General features: G+C 37.9%; 1 long non-coding RNA gene across 2 annotated transcripts in view; it reads left to right on the top strand.

The window, feature by feature from the left end:
• LOC133272479 (uncharacterized) overlaps positions 1–14950 on the top strand; it is a 39444-nt gene extending 24494 nt beyond the window's left edge. For both annotated transcript variants that reach the window (XR_009744448.1, XR_009744449.1), the window contains exon 3: positions 13983–14950. This is a non-coding gene — a long non-coding RNA (uncharacterized LOC133272479). The remainder of the gene's footprint in view (positions 1–13982) is intronic.
• Positions 14951–15203: the final 253 nt, after the last annotated feature.

Here is a 15203-nt window from a genome sequence, read left to right as displayed (position 1 = left end):
GCACTTAATACTTCATGCATTTGAGTACTGATGGTAAGGTCATCTCTTAATTAACAACTTAAGTTTATAAAGGGAGAGAAAAATTCTCAGAACACTTTTAAGCAAATCCAGAAATCTTGAGATCCAATTACCTTAAAAGAGAAAACAATGTGTAAAGAATATCTGGCTAAATATAAAAGTTCACCTCTTATGCTGACTTAAATAATGAAACACTTATCTGATTAACTGTTGCTTGGAACAGTTTTCACCTTATCCCTTGTGTCAGAGGTCATTAAGAAAGCACCCTGATAGGTGTAAGAGGTGGATCTGAGGTTAAACTCCTATATTGCTATAAGTCTGACTGTGTTGAGATATTCAGATGGACAAAGTTTAACATCTGGTGTAACAGAAAATGATTAGTTGTGGTCTACATTGCGAGGATCTTGACTTAAGTCAAACTGATTATCATACCAAGTGAAATTATGGTCTTATTGGAAAGTGGCATATTTCCCATTGGCTACAGTGGTCCCACAGTTTTCATCCATGCTTTTTAAACCTTGAAAACTATGCTGATGCCACCCCCCACCTTCATCATGCATTTAAAGTCCCTTGCTTTTCTAGATTTGGAGTTCTTATGTTGAGAACAAGCACTGTGAGCCACCAAGAAATGGCTGAGAAGCAAAAAGTAAGAGAAAGAAATTGTGCAAAAAGGTTAGAAGCAAAAGATTTTGGAAAAAGAACACAAGATTCAAAATCTTGGGAAAAAAAGATGTGATAGAAGACAATACAGAAATTTAAAAGGAGAAATGAAATGAAAATGGTAGAGGGAGGGTTGTATCCTGGAAGAAGAAGAAGACTGTAAATGAGCCTTGAAAGCAGGAGGGATTGGAAGGATAAGAGTTAGTTGAGCATTCAGTTCTCATGTTGTGTGTAGGCTGAGCATTTAAAAATCCTAGCACTTTATCAGGTAAAGCTGCTGCACAATGATAGTAAAGTTTATGTTCAATTGTTCTGAGCTGCTTTTTAACATTCACAGTGGCACACCTAAACAAATCATCTCACTTTTAATGAAAATTGCTGTGATGTCGATCTTTGCTTTGTTTCAAATGTTCTTGTTAGTTCCTCAATCAATGTACAAGGCAACATTTTCAAGTGCATTAAAATGATGCTATTTACCACTGTTATGATAATGATGGTTCTGTAATGTCTGACAAATATTTAAGCAGTTTGTCTAAATCGGTCAACACATCTAAAAATGTTTGTGGCAATTTTAATAATAAATAGAGCCCCATGTTGAGAGCCAGCTCCTTCAGAATTTTCTCTAAGCCTAAACTGGGGCCAAACTGCTGCTCACGTTGAACTGAGGTCTCCTTTTTAGCATGTGTTGTCATTGAACAGGTTAGCCTCATTTTACATCTGAATTTCACAAGGAGACATGGTTGATTCTACAGAAATAATGAACTCCAAGGTTCACAGGACATGTAATACTCAATTTTGATAGCAGCACAGAGCAGTTTGCACTGATCACCTGAAGAATTAGTCTTATCTGTTTATTGAAAGTGAATTGAAAATGAGAGGGTTTTAGTATCAGATATGAGATACTAGAATTGGAAGGAAATATATGTATGTATAACCACTTCATAAATTTTTCATCTCCATACATTGAACCCACACATTTTGTGGTCAAGTTACCTTGTCTCGAGGAATATTTTTGAGAAATGAGTGAGGTCCAAAATAATGATCCATTCTCAGCAGAATTGCTCTATTTTTTGTAGTATCTTTCTTTCAAATGTCTTTAGAAAGGAGTCTATTAGAAAAGGAAACAAAACTGTATTTACAATGTCATCAAGTATTATGTCGGTTAAGTCAACACAATTATGGTTATGACATGGTGAACTGCCAGAAAGAAGCAGTCTACTTATTTACTACTAAATTTGTTGATTCAGTGAATGCTAAAGCTGTTCATTAATTGTTGAACATAATATTTGTTATGTACTCTGGAATGTGTCTGAGAAGTCGGAAAGAGAGCGAAAGAGAGAAAAGAAATAACAAAGCTGAACCGAAGTGCTTCTCCAAATAATTTTAATCCTAAGAATATTTTCACTGGAAACTAGGTATGTGTAAAAGTTTGTGTTCGTTACATGATTTTCTTTCACAGACATCATTCTTCGTAATTTTATTTGAGCTCAGGTGTTCCTCCATACTTTGTTATTTTTCCTACATCTTACTTTCAAAACCTCTATGGTTCCTCTACCAGTAATTTCAAATTTCTCAGCACTTCTTCCATAGCTGTCTTACTTGAAAAGGTCCACCAGTCTCTTTTCAGAAGTTAAACCATTTCTCTTTTCAAATTGTTTTACCATTCTCTGACAAAAAACAAACAAACAAAATTATTTGATACTACCAGTTCCATTTCTTTCCAGAGCTGTTTTGTGATGGGAAGACATCAGTGACTGCAATAACAATTTGAATCAGGAAAGCAGTAGAATGTGCTAGCTGGGATAAAGTTTGGATTAAAGAGAGATATAGGCAGTATATGTTCTGTCCTTGATTCTGATTTCACGTGGGCTGTTCCCCGACAGTGACCTGTTCTGAGCTGAGTAAGCAAGTCAGCATTCTCCTTTAGCCTGCATTTTAGCATTGTAGCTCTGGGCTTTTTTCAAGAGCTGTATCTTAGACCAAGAGCAATAAGGAGGCTGCAGTCTGAGATAGGTGGACATACTGCTGTACCTTCCCACCAATGCATCTCAGTATTCAGAGGTGGCAGTTCTTGATTCTTCTGATCTGAGTCATTGCCTTCAGGCAAAAGCATCGCCTTCAAGTAGAGCCTGAATCACCAGCAGCTTAGTCTAGGTTGGCACTCTAGCCAAGACATCAAACCATATATTCCTTTCTTAATCCTATGAATTGGACGGTCCCCTTACCAAAGGGGAATTTAGAACAATACTTACACACCAAGGTGATTTTCTCTTTTTTTTAAACCTTCATAAATTCTCTGACCTTTCTTTATTTTGTAAAATATCCCTGAGTGTAGTTCACTGTACATTGATTTTAATAAGCATTCTCTATAGACCAATATGTATAATGTTGGAAATGGTATAATACAATTTTCCTCCACTAAAATGCTATAGAAAATTGCACATTTTATACTGACATGTGCCACATCAATAATACAGGTTTTATATCTTATTTGTAGCTATTGATCTCAACAACATAATGAAAAATTGATTGCAATGAAGTGCACTACTTCTTAAGTGTAAATTTCAATGTCAAATTATTTTTATCTATGCTTCCCAATTATAGATGAAGCTTATACATTTATATATGTTTGCTTTTACAAAACTCTCGATCAGTAAATTAGATATGACAAGAATCTGCTGGGTCAATAGAAACCTTGTTGCTCTCACTAAAATATGATTCAAAAAATTAAATACACTAGTTCCCTTTCTTCATTATAGAATGAATTAAAGTCTCCATATGTGGCATCACCTTCCTGGGCAATTTAACAATTTGAGATAGGGTCCTAAATCTTAAGGGGATATGGGCATACAAAGTATTTTATTGTACAGGAAACCACGTGAAATTCATACACTCATTCTGGAACCTACATGGTAAAATAAACAAGGAGCAGTATATTCTTTTGTTATCTCTTGAGACCTTATTATTTTTGGGGGGAAACATTTGTGTTTGGGAAAACTTTGTGTTATTAGAACTGACAAAAACATGAGAATGTTTTCAATACTTAACAAAGGGGAGGCATTGGATTTTTACTTTTTGCATTGTAAATATGGAATAACTCTATTTCTGCACCTTCTCCATAGCCTTTTGGGAAGCTCAGACTGGGAAATTCATACTATTCTTCTGATGGGTCACAAGTAGAGGTTATCTCCAGAGAAAGCTCCCTAACTCATTTTGTTTTCTAGGGACTGGAATACTTAATACAGAATTGTTTCTGCTTGTGGAACTGCAGAAAATGGCAAAAATATTGCTGATTTAATTAGACACACTGCACATTTCATCAACAAAAGATTTAGGTGTCCAGATAAGGTAGTCTGATAGGTTTTTTCTACGCAGTGAGAGGAGGCAGAAACCTCCAAGGTAGTATGATAGATCTCTTCCTAAGATGATGAGACTGAATCACCTTTTGAAAGTGTTTGTCACTTTACACTGATGTTAGAGACAATAGAGATGATTACTTCAGAGCATGTATTTTAGGGCCTGGCCTAACTGAAGGGGATAAATCCCACCTTAAGGGTTCATATAACTGTAAGTGGATGTTGGCTTGCAATAATGTCATAGCATTGTTCACCCACTATCATATACTTTGTAAATTCAATTATCTCACTGTCAGTAAGGTAGATTTTGGAAATGATTTTGGGCCTACAGGTACAGAAAGGAGATGAGTGGGTTTGAGTGGTCTTTGGATACCAGTGGCTAATGTCCCAATTCTTCAGTTTCTCAATACAGAAGGAAAAGCAACTTCCCAACCCAGTTGCTGATGTTGTGCTGACAGGGGAAAGAAGAGGGAAATGACATCTAGGGCAGAATATCTGTAGTAATCTGACTTTTTTAGCACTACTAATAAAAATACCTGGCCCAATACCTGGAGATCATCTCAGTCATGATCTAGTGTTCAGGATATTTTTTTTCATGTCACTGTTACATAACATCATCTCTCTGCTTCCATATATGTTTCCCTTAAAGCAGGTATTAGTATTTGCCTTTCCCAGAATTGGGTGAGCTGGTTACATTTATTGTGACCAGCTGCTGAAAAGGAAGGAATAAAAAGCTATTTCACACATTGTGGTATGAAGAAAACCTGTTTTCCCACAAAACTGTGCCTTGTGCTTTTGCAGGCAAGATGTTCTTGACAGTTAGGACATTAAAAATGCCCTTCTCTTATAAAGAATCTTTCATTTTCATAAAGCTTGAGTTCATGCTGAAGTCTATTCTTTCATTATAGTATTTAGAAGGTCTTCTCTTTCTGTTCAGCTCTCTGTGACATTTGTGACATTAGATCCTACCTATCTCTCAAATTTGGTTGATAACTGCCATGGGTTCAAAACTGATTGTAAATCAAGTTGAAAATATGACTAAAGCATGGTACCCGTTGTTTGCAGGAAGGAACTGGATGAGTATCTAGTCTGAGATGATGAAAGATATTTTCCGCCTTCACTGCAAAAGCTAAATTTTGTTACAAGCTGGCACTGGTGAAGTGGCTACTCTCTCCCATGCCAGAGAGGTATTCACTTTGACCCTCTCCTCAGGTGAGCAGTTGGTCCAGAGATTTAAGATATGCTGACAGAAAAATGTCAAGCGCTGTTTCAATGAAGGCTGGATTTTATTGTTTCTATGTGTTTGTTTGAGGATGGAGTTTTACAACTTCACAATTCATTTCAAGACATCCTGAAGAAAATGTCCTGTGAATTTTGCATATTTCATGACTGATTTTTAAATTCAGCCCACATAGGGACTTAAAAGCTATGCAAATATTTAAAGAGAGTAAGGTGATGGTCTTACCAATTAGATAATTATTGTTATTATAATTACTAACTAGAAATCAATCAAGACTTTACCATGAGATGGACTATGTGAAGGATGCAGTGGCATACCCATGTAGGAAGAGGACTTTTCCCTGTCTTTTAGAGTCCTGTGCTTCTTCCTTTAATACAAGGACATGAATAAGCTTTGTGCACCTAAAACTCTTCTTCCTGAGAAGTTAGTATGAGCTATACTGCCACCCACATATACATCAGTCAATGGGGAAAACTCAAAATAAATCTCAATGATCATATGAAAGCTAATTTCCACATGACTCTTTAAAACCTAAGTGTGTCACACTGAGACCAGGCTAAACAGTGTTTCCATCACCCTAATTAACTTACTGATGTTTCAAAGCAAAGAGCATGTCAACACAGCTTTATGAGGGATGATCATGCATGAGCACTTAGAAGGACTATGAAATATTAAAAACAAAGAAATCGAGGTGGAAACCAAAAAGTTCCAGAAAGAGCACAAGGAAAAGCTACTAGGCTAAACTGGGGAGGTGACATTTGCAATACTGCTCTGTTGACAAACTGAGGTCCAGAAATTATCTAAAGTAAAATAAAAACAAATTGCCAAACACTGAAATAACTGTGGAGATAACAGATATGATAAAATCATGTTTGTAAGAAGGTAATTATTTAAATGGATGTTTCCCGATTAAGAAAATTTAAAACCTGCAATAGTAGTTAGTGATTTATAATTTATAATTTGTTATTTAATGCAGTTTACCTTCAGGCTGAACTTCTCGAGAGTGCTGGCATTGGTGTCCTTTATTGCTTGGCAAGCTGATAACATCAACAAGAGATGGGCAACAAGACTGACAACCGCAACAGCAAGGTCCTCTGAGAAGGCTGGTATCCATGGGAGGGACAGAGAAATATGAAAAGAAATATAGAAACCCCAGGTCCTACACCTGGGTCAGAGCAATCCCAGGCACAGCTACAGGTTGGGCAGAGAAGAGATTCAGAGCAGCCCTACGGAGAGGAACTTGGGCATGTTGGTTGTTGAGAAACCACATGAGCAGGCTTTAGTGTGCGCTTGCGGCCCAGAAAGCCAGTCGTATCTTGGGCTGCATCAAAAGAAGCGTGACCAGCAGGTGAAAGGAGGTGATCCTGCCCCTCTACTCTGCTCTTGTGAAACGTCACTTGGAGCATTGTGTGCAGTTCTGGTGTCCTCAACATAAGAAGAAAATGTCCAGAGAAGGGCCACGAGGTTGATCAGGGGACGGGAGCACCTCCTGTATGAAGACAGGCTGAGATTGTTGGGGCTCAACCTGGAGTAGAGAAGGCTGCGTGGAGACCTCATAGCAGCCTTCCAGTACCAGAAGGGGGCCTATAGGGATGCTGGGGATGGACTCTTCATTAGAGACTGTAGTGACAGGACAAGGGGTAAAGGGTTTGAATTTCAACAGGGGAAGTTTAGATTAGATATAAGGAAGAAGTTCCTTACTGTGAGGGTGGTGAGGCACTGGAATGTGTTGCCCAAAGAAGTTGTGAATGCTCCATCCCTGGCAGTGCTCAAGGCCAGGCAGGACAGAGCCTTGGGCGACACGGTCTAGTGTGATATGTCCATATGTGGCAGGTGGGTTGGAACTGGATGACCTTAAGGTTCTTCTAACGCTAAGCATTCTATTATTCAGTGAAATTTGTGATGAACACTGTCAAATACAAACCAGAGGAAAGAACTGTTAACTTATTCTTCTGAGAAAAGTTCTCAATTATCCTTTTTCTGAAGCAAGACCTTTTGGTTGTTATGATACAAGCACTCATCATGTATCCCCAAACTTTCCATTGTATGCCAAAGCTAGTGACATACAATGAGCTCCTAGAAGGGGTGTGAGAATGTTACCTTACACATCATCAGATTACATGGAATTTGAGCTCACTTCTTAATGACCACAGAAAAAAATATACAGTTACTGTGAGTAACTCTTGCCCACAGAAAAATACATTGATCAGGCATACATTATCAGACACCAGAGAATTCAATTCCCTGTTCCCAGATCCTTAATGAAAAAAGATGTAACCTAATTCCTACTAGGCAAACCACAGCTGTGTTGGTGTTCTTATTCCATGAAAACAGGGAACAGCACTGAGAAGTCTACAGATTTTATTTTTTTAGCTATCAGGAAATGCAATCTAAATACTCTCAGTGTCTAACAGAGCAAGAAAGAGAAGGAGTAACTTTCTTTTAGCAACTGCAATTGAGTTCTAACTTTTGAGTTGGACATTTTGATTAGTTGCTCTTTCATCCTTTTCATGAGCCCTTTTCAGTTCCTGAGGGGCATATTTACAACAATAAATTAAGAAATAAGAGGAATTACACTAGTTAGAAAGTGAGTGACTACTAGACCCACATTTTGCATATTTAGGCTCATTTTACATTGTTATATTTCACCATTTTATGCAGACAACCACAGACCCTGGCTGAAATGTTTTATGAGCATAGTCACACTTCTTTCTGGCTTAGTGATAGAAGCAGCTAATCTATTCATGAGGTGATATAGCTGGAGCCGAGGCAGTGACCATGTAAGAAGACAAGAAAATTATATTGCACTAACTGAAGGAACTAAGTGCTCTTTACCTAGCTAAGGTAATCAGTAGTTACAGTAAAGTTTGTGTACACCAAATGTCAGCAACCTGTATGGGCAAGAGATGGAAAGTTTTAAAAATTACTTGTTTCACTGCAATTCCCCTAAAAGAAGTCTATCACTTATGCCACCAACACCAAGGGGTTTTATATTTGTGTAAAGCTCACCTGCATAACTTCACCTGTGTAAAATACAATCATCTGCTCTGGCTATTTACCCCAGACATCTTCAGCCAGTGGAGAGTGGCAAGTGCCTTGTAGAATCATCTTACCTGTTTTAATACAGGATGGATTGCCTTCAGGAGACATTGTCATATTGGTCACAAAGAGTTTCTTGATAGCTATTTGACACCAGACACCTCATTATGCTTATGCCTTACAATGTTTTACTCAAGCTTTAATATCGGGTGTTAATAGCCTTGATTCAAGATCTTCATTAATGGCTGCATGGCATTTTTAGGTTGCCAAATGGAAGTAAAATGTTATTTTCCACCTTTAACATTCACTGGTGGGATCTGCACACCATGAATAGAGTTCTACCTTACTCTGTGCTCTTTCAATGGTACCAAGGAAACACTTTTGTCTGTTGCAATTAGTTTGACATGATTGTTTCCCACTGGCTTAGTGAATCATTCAGCAGTTCTTTCCCAGGTTGTCTTTCCACATCAACATAAGTAGCAGGATAAATGAAACGTAGTGAGTTTCCAGATTGCGTTGCAGATGCAGGACTTATCTTGTGGAAATGATTTCTGTCCTCTCTTGCTCTGGTACACCCTTTTGGGGAGTGGTGACTGTGTGGCTTTACAGCAATGTATCCGACTGTAGAAGCATTTAGCAGTTTTACAGTTGCATATCTGATCTGATTTTACTTAAGTAAATATGAAGTCATATAATTACTTTAATTTGTAAAACAAGACTAAATTGAGTCACCTTGCTTTACAGCATGTTGTAAAAACCAATTCATATTTTACAGAACCTTTAGCCAAACTTCCTACTTTTATTTCTAGAGTTTCAGATCTCTCTTCACTTGTGTATTAACTCTCTTGTCATATATTTTGATGTAGCAAATGTCATGCAAATAAAATAAAATGGTCATTTGATTAAGGTGACTGGAAAATGTGATCTAATACTTACTGGGACAACACCTGGGAGTCTCTGAAACCTCCTGCAACACAAACCTACTCTTTCCTCCCTTTGGGAATTCTCTTTAGCACCATTTTATTTAGTTTGCATAAGTTCAAGTTTCATCAAAGTAGTATTTATTTGTGTAAAACTGTACACCAGATGTCCGCAACCATGAAGCCTATAAAGTATTTAGTTGCCAATGTGACCCTGGTGGTTTCAACAATTATGAACTGAAGCAGGTCTGTTTACATAAGGCTTTAATGTTAAACTATATGCAAACATAACTGTGTGGACTCAGAGTCTCTAAGACAGACATATCCAGTTTCACAAATATTCCAGCAAATGAAATCTTAGAACTTGTAAGACGCTAAGTATAGCACAAAGAACATGAAAATCACGATGCAGTAGTACTTAGCACTTATATATAGCACTTTACATCTTCAAAGTACTGTGCTAACAATATCTAATTAATCCTCCTCAGCTAATTAATCCTTTCCAGATCAGGAAGCTGAGACACATTAATTACAATTATTATTTATGTACTTATATAGCACCATAGGTGTGCATGCCACTTTACAGACTTATAGACCAGTCCCTCACTATTGTAAACAGCTAAAATTTGTCTTTAATACTAATAGGATAAAGTTTATGGCATGCAATATTTGGAGGGAAAACTTTTCCTTGGAGAAGTTACAGCTGTGAATCAAGATTCTGCCATCAGATTTGTCTGAAAGGACATAGTAATAGTAAAGGGGAGCTGGGTATAAGGACCTATATTGCAATTTGGGGATTTTTTTAAGAGAAAAATGCTGTTGTGTATGAAATGGTTTTTAAGAAGTTTCAGAACATGTTCAAGCCTCTCAATATATGAACTATTAACAGTAACTAACATCTATGATATTAGTAGATTTTCATAAAGAAGATCATGAAATAATGAGTGGTTCCCCTTTGTGGATAAAAGTTCTAAGTACTTGTAATATTTGCAACTCCATTTTGAAAGATGGTCACAGTTGTCTCAGATTTTGGGTTATTGTACTTGAAGCTTCGTTCTATTCATAGTGCATAATTTCCCAATGCAACACAAACCAGAGTTTATAAGAGAGATTATTACTTAATCATTACTTTAAAATTTACTTAATCTGCAATACCAGTACTTAAGTAGAAGTAAATCTAAAACTAATGATCTCCCTGTTCCCAGACCATAGCACACTCCCTTAGATGAAGTAATATTATGGGGAAAATAGAGAATATTTTAATGGTGATCAGAGTATGACCTATATCCCTGTTCGGTTTCAGTCCTATCCAGACAGTCCTCATTACTAGCAGGAAAACATGCAAAGACATTCAAGAGCTTTATCACATATAAGCTCTAGTAACCAAACATTATTCAGGATATAATTATTAGTAACTCACAAGCTAGGCCAAATTTAAGCAAATTGTTCCTTGCATGGCAAAAGGTTGCTGTAATAAACCTAGGACAAACGACCTTCAACTTATAATGGATGGTCTATAAATGTCTTCAGAAACAGTCAGAAAAATGCATGTAAGGGAAAGTATTTCTCAGTCTGAGTATGTGTGCTGACATCATATCCTGTGACATTTGTTGCATTTTAATCTCAGACTTCAAGTCCCTATTTGATGTTGAATTATGAAATTCTTCATATCAAGTGGATGGAATAAATCTCACTTTTTAGAATTTCTTAGTCTGAGGGGGTTATAAAGTGTATGGCTTAATCCTGAGTGAATAAATTGTAACAAAAAACCTTTTGAAAACTTTTGGGGTTTACGTTTGTGTGTTGTATACTGTAGTTCTTTCTGACAACAATTCACAAGCAGCTTGTTATTAGTACCGATAAATGAGATTCAATTTTTGATCCAGTTTGCTTAGTTGTGACTATCTATACTGCTTCTATATTATAGCTCTTGACCAAAAGTGAAGAACACATTTTGGGTGGACTTTTTTTTTTTTTTTTCCCCCCACAGCTGAAATGGTAAGGATTATTTAGGTAAGCAGAATGTAATTTCCTGAACTGGCATTTGTCCAGTATATGTGGTTTGACCTCCTTTTAATCGAGATCTGTTTATTTAGAGTAGCAGGGCACAATCAAAGACCAAGTGTATTTTCAGAGAAGGAGGTGAGGAAGTGAAAACAGGCAGCACCAATAAAGAATTCTAATCAGGAATGAAACACCTAAAAGTGCATTGAAACAGTGTTCTGCAGTGCTTCAATTAATGCCAGGCTGTTTTAACTTGCACAACTGGTACTTAACGAATTTACGAATAATACGAGCTGACGCCAACCAGTTTCATGTTTTCATTAGGACAGGCCATTATTACAGAGTGCTTCAGATGTATTGAGTGACAGTGAACTTTCTGTTCTCAGGGTGTGGTGGTGCAGTGCTTAGTCTTCCCATGGGCTCAGGCACTCAGACTTAAGCCTTGCTTTAGGTTTGTGCGGAACATCCACCAACCAAGTGAAGTATAAATGAGTAGCATTTCATTGAGGCTGGAGGTAAACATTGCTGCCTACTGCTTTTCTCTGTGTGCCACTGGCTAGTTAAATGGGAATACTTCAAATATCAGAGTGTGAATGGCAACCTAGAGCTGGATTGAAGTTGATCTTTTCTCTAGGCATCTGAGGCATTCAATTTGGGGAAAAAAAGCAACCATTGTATTTTCCCACCTACCACTTTAAATCCTAATGTTGCAGCAGCCACACATAAAATCTACCTTTTTCTGGTTTATGATAGACTTAACTTGAAGCTCAGCAACACTTTCACTTTCATGAACTTTCTAAATGACTGAAACAGGCAATGCTAAGGAATGCCTAAATACTCAATCCCCATCCCCTTGCCCCTGTAGCTGAATATCCAAGTGGGTTTCACCATCATTAGGAATGAAAGTCCTTACTATTCCCTTATTTGATGCTTTACATTTGCTAAGAATCATAGAATCATAGAATCGTTAGGGTTGAAAAGGACCTTTATATCATCTAGTTCCAAACCCCTGCCTTGGGCAGGGACACCTTACGCTAAATCATATCACCCAAGGCCTCGTCCAACCTGGTCTTGAGCACTGCCAGGGATGGAGCATTCACAACCTCCCTGGGCAACCCATTCCAGTGCCTCACCACCCTAACAGGAAAGAATTTCCTCCTTATATCCAACCTAAACTTCCCCTGTTTAAGTTTTAACCCATTACCCCTTGTCCTGTCACTACAGTCCCTAATGAAGAGTCCATCCCCAGCATCCCTATAGGCCCCCTTCAGATACTGAAAGGCTGCTAGGAGGTCTCCACGCAGCCTTCTCTTCTCCAGGCTGAACAGCCCCAACTTCCTCAGCCTGTCTTCATACGGGAGGTGCTCCAGTCCCTTGATCATCCTCGTGGCCCTTCTCTGGACTTGTTCCAACAGTTCCATGTCCTTTTTACGTTGAGGACACCAGAACTGCACACAATACTCCAGGTGAGGTCTCACAAGAGCAGAGTAGAGGGGCAGGATCACCTCCTTTGACCTGCTGGTCACGCTCCTTTTGCAGCCCAGGATACGGTTGGCTTTCTGGGCTGCAAGCGCACACTGCCAGCTCATGTTCATGTCTGGAACTCTGTCTGGGGACAAGTGAGCAGTCCACAGAGAGTTTGTGGGTCAGCGTTAAAGGGAATATAGCTATGGGAGACATTACTGTGGGGATCTGTTACAGACCACCTGATCAAGGAGAACCTGCGGATGAAGCACTCCATAAGAGAAGTCATATTCTCTTGTGTACGCATTACTGCTATTGCACATTATTAGTGATAGCATGTGAATGTACGAATTGTCACCAGCCTAGTCATAGATCAGATAATCTAGCTGTGTACTAATTACTACTTTGTTATTTAACTCTTCTGAAAGCAACCAGCTATTCCAGAATGAGTTTCACTGCAAAAATGTGAACAGACTGAAAGAAAGCCACAAGAGGATATGTTGATTATAGATCACTAGAGGAACTAAGACACAGCTTTATTTTAGACAGGTACTGTCCAGGAATCTATCATGAATGTGGAGCTGTATGTCTAATGAAATGTGGAAAGGGAAGAATTTTATGGATCATGCCTGGTATTTTTAGGGTGTCTGGAAGACGAAAGAATGTGTAAAAATTGATATTTAACTGAGATTAAGGCCAGTGGCTGAAGGAGACAGGCACAGAAGACTGGGGGAAGGTTAGAACAGGTGACCAATTTAGAATTGTACAGAAGAGGAAAGCCATTACTGATTTATGTAATTAAAGGTGACATGGGGAACTGTCAGAGAAGGAAGAAGTCTCTAGCTATATGTTTAGGGTGATAAAAGATTGATGGAATGATAAGAAAAAGGCACAGATAAAACAGATTAACTTGTTCTTGAGACCAACCAAATATTATGTTCCAAGGTAAAATACATAAGGGTGGACCTCTTTTGCCACAGGTGAACCATCTCAATGAAGATGACTCATGCACTGCAGAGGAAGAGTTATATCTGTGTATATGGTGGAATGATGAGTGAAAAGGAGTTTCTGAGAATCTGCTTTTATTTTTTTTCAACTATCAATCATCTGTTGTATATAAGAATTTTAAGAATATATGGTCATGATGACCCTCTGAAGATTTCAAGTGGAAGATGGGTTTTAAGTTGTTCCTTTCTTCCTCTTTTCCATTCCTCCTTTTCTCCCCCTTCCTTCCACCTCCCTTCCCATCTTCGTCTTTTTTTTCTTTTCCTTTCACTACAGGCTCAAACTGTGGAGTGTTTTGAGCAGCATGGCAACATATCATCAAATGCAGCAAGCTTGGAAAAGGTGCTCAGGTCATTCTCCCAACCTGCTCAATGAAACCAACTAGCTCCTGTGCACTACTTGCTGACGGTAGCTGATTCTTTGTTGATAAAGAAGGGTCAACATATATAATCAGATTTGTGCTATTCCTTCCCATGATCAAAAAGAGGAGGTTCCCTCTTCCCTCATTTGAAATCTTTGTTGAAGTACACAGTCAGCATACCTTCCTGCTAAGTGCCTCTACAATTGTTATAGGTTTGCAGATTTTTTTCTTTCTCCTCTGCCACCCCACATAAAAACTGAAGCTGCTGGCTCCTATCAAGCCTCAGCCAGGAAAGGAGCTAAAAGGAAGAATCTCTCTGCATAATTCCAATATTGATGAATTAAGATCTAAAATATCTTTCTGTATTTCAAAAAACATTCAGAGTCCATGCTTAAAATTGAGATTAGCTCCATCAAGAAGCAGTAAATTCAGCAATAAGATTTAATCTCTGTGGCACTCAAAAGACAAGATTCAATTATATTCTGTGATCTTAATTGAATTACAAAAACCCCCTCAAAAGTAATGACATTATTTTATATTTTCCCCAAGCCCAGGTTACTTGGATTGAAAAGAATTAAATAAGCCATGGTTTCAGAAAAATATGTTTGTTTTTGTGGCCTAATAATTCACAGCTTTGAGGAGAAGCTAATATCCTTTAAGTAAAAGACTAATATCTGTGTCTGGAAGAGCTTTTTTTGACCCATCTGGTTTGTCAGAAAAGTCTCCTACCTCTGATATTTATACAATATCATGCAAATGTCAAAATCTGAATGTCATCTTCAAAGACCCTTTTATGTCAGGCAACCCCTTTATAGGGAAAAAATAAACAATTTTATGTATGCATGCTTGATGCCAGTCCAATTAATAAAAGCCTTTTTTGCTATGCTTGGCTACAAGCAAGTTTCTCTTTTGAAAATGAACAGAGGGAGAATGAGATAAAAGGTCTGTATTGTTTCCTTGCAAATTTTACAGTTTCATTTTTAATTTGTGTTTGGATGTGAGGATCTTGGTGCAGATGGTGTGATAGTCCACAGTATGTTCTGAGAACCTGAAATGATAACAAAGATATGCAAATTGAGAGGGTGCTTTGGATGAAAGCCAGGATATCCAATTTCACAATAGCTGAAAACAAATTG

This window comes from Pezoporus flaviventris, unplaced genomic scaffold, assembly GCF_033815535.1.
Source record: "Pezoporus flaviventris isolate CSIRO_AGI_PZ_B2104156 unplaced genomic scaffold, CSIRO_AGI_Pfla_v1 ptg000030l, whole genome shotgun sequence".
NCBI classification, from domain to species: domain Eukaryota; kingdom Metazoa; phylum Chordata; class Aves; order Psittaciformes; family Psittacidae; genus Pezoporus; species Pezoporus flaviventris.
Note: the sequence above shows the minus strand (reverse complement) of the source record. Positions and strands in the feature narration are given on the sequence as shown.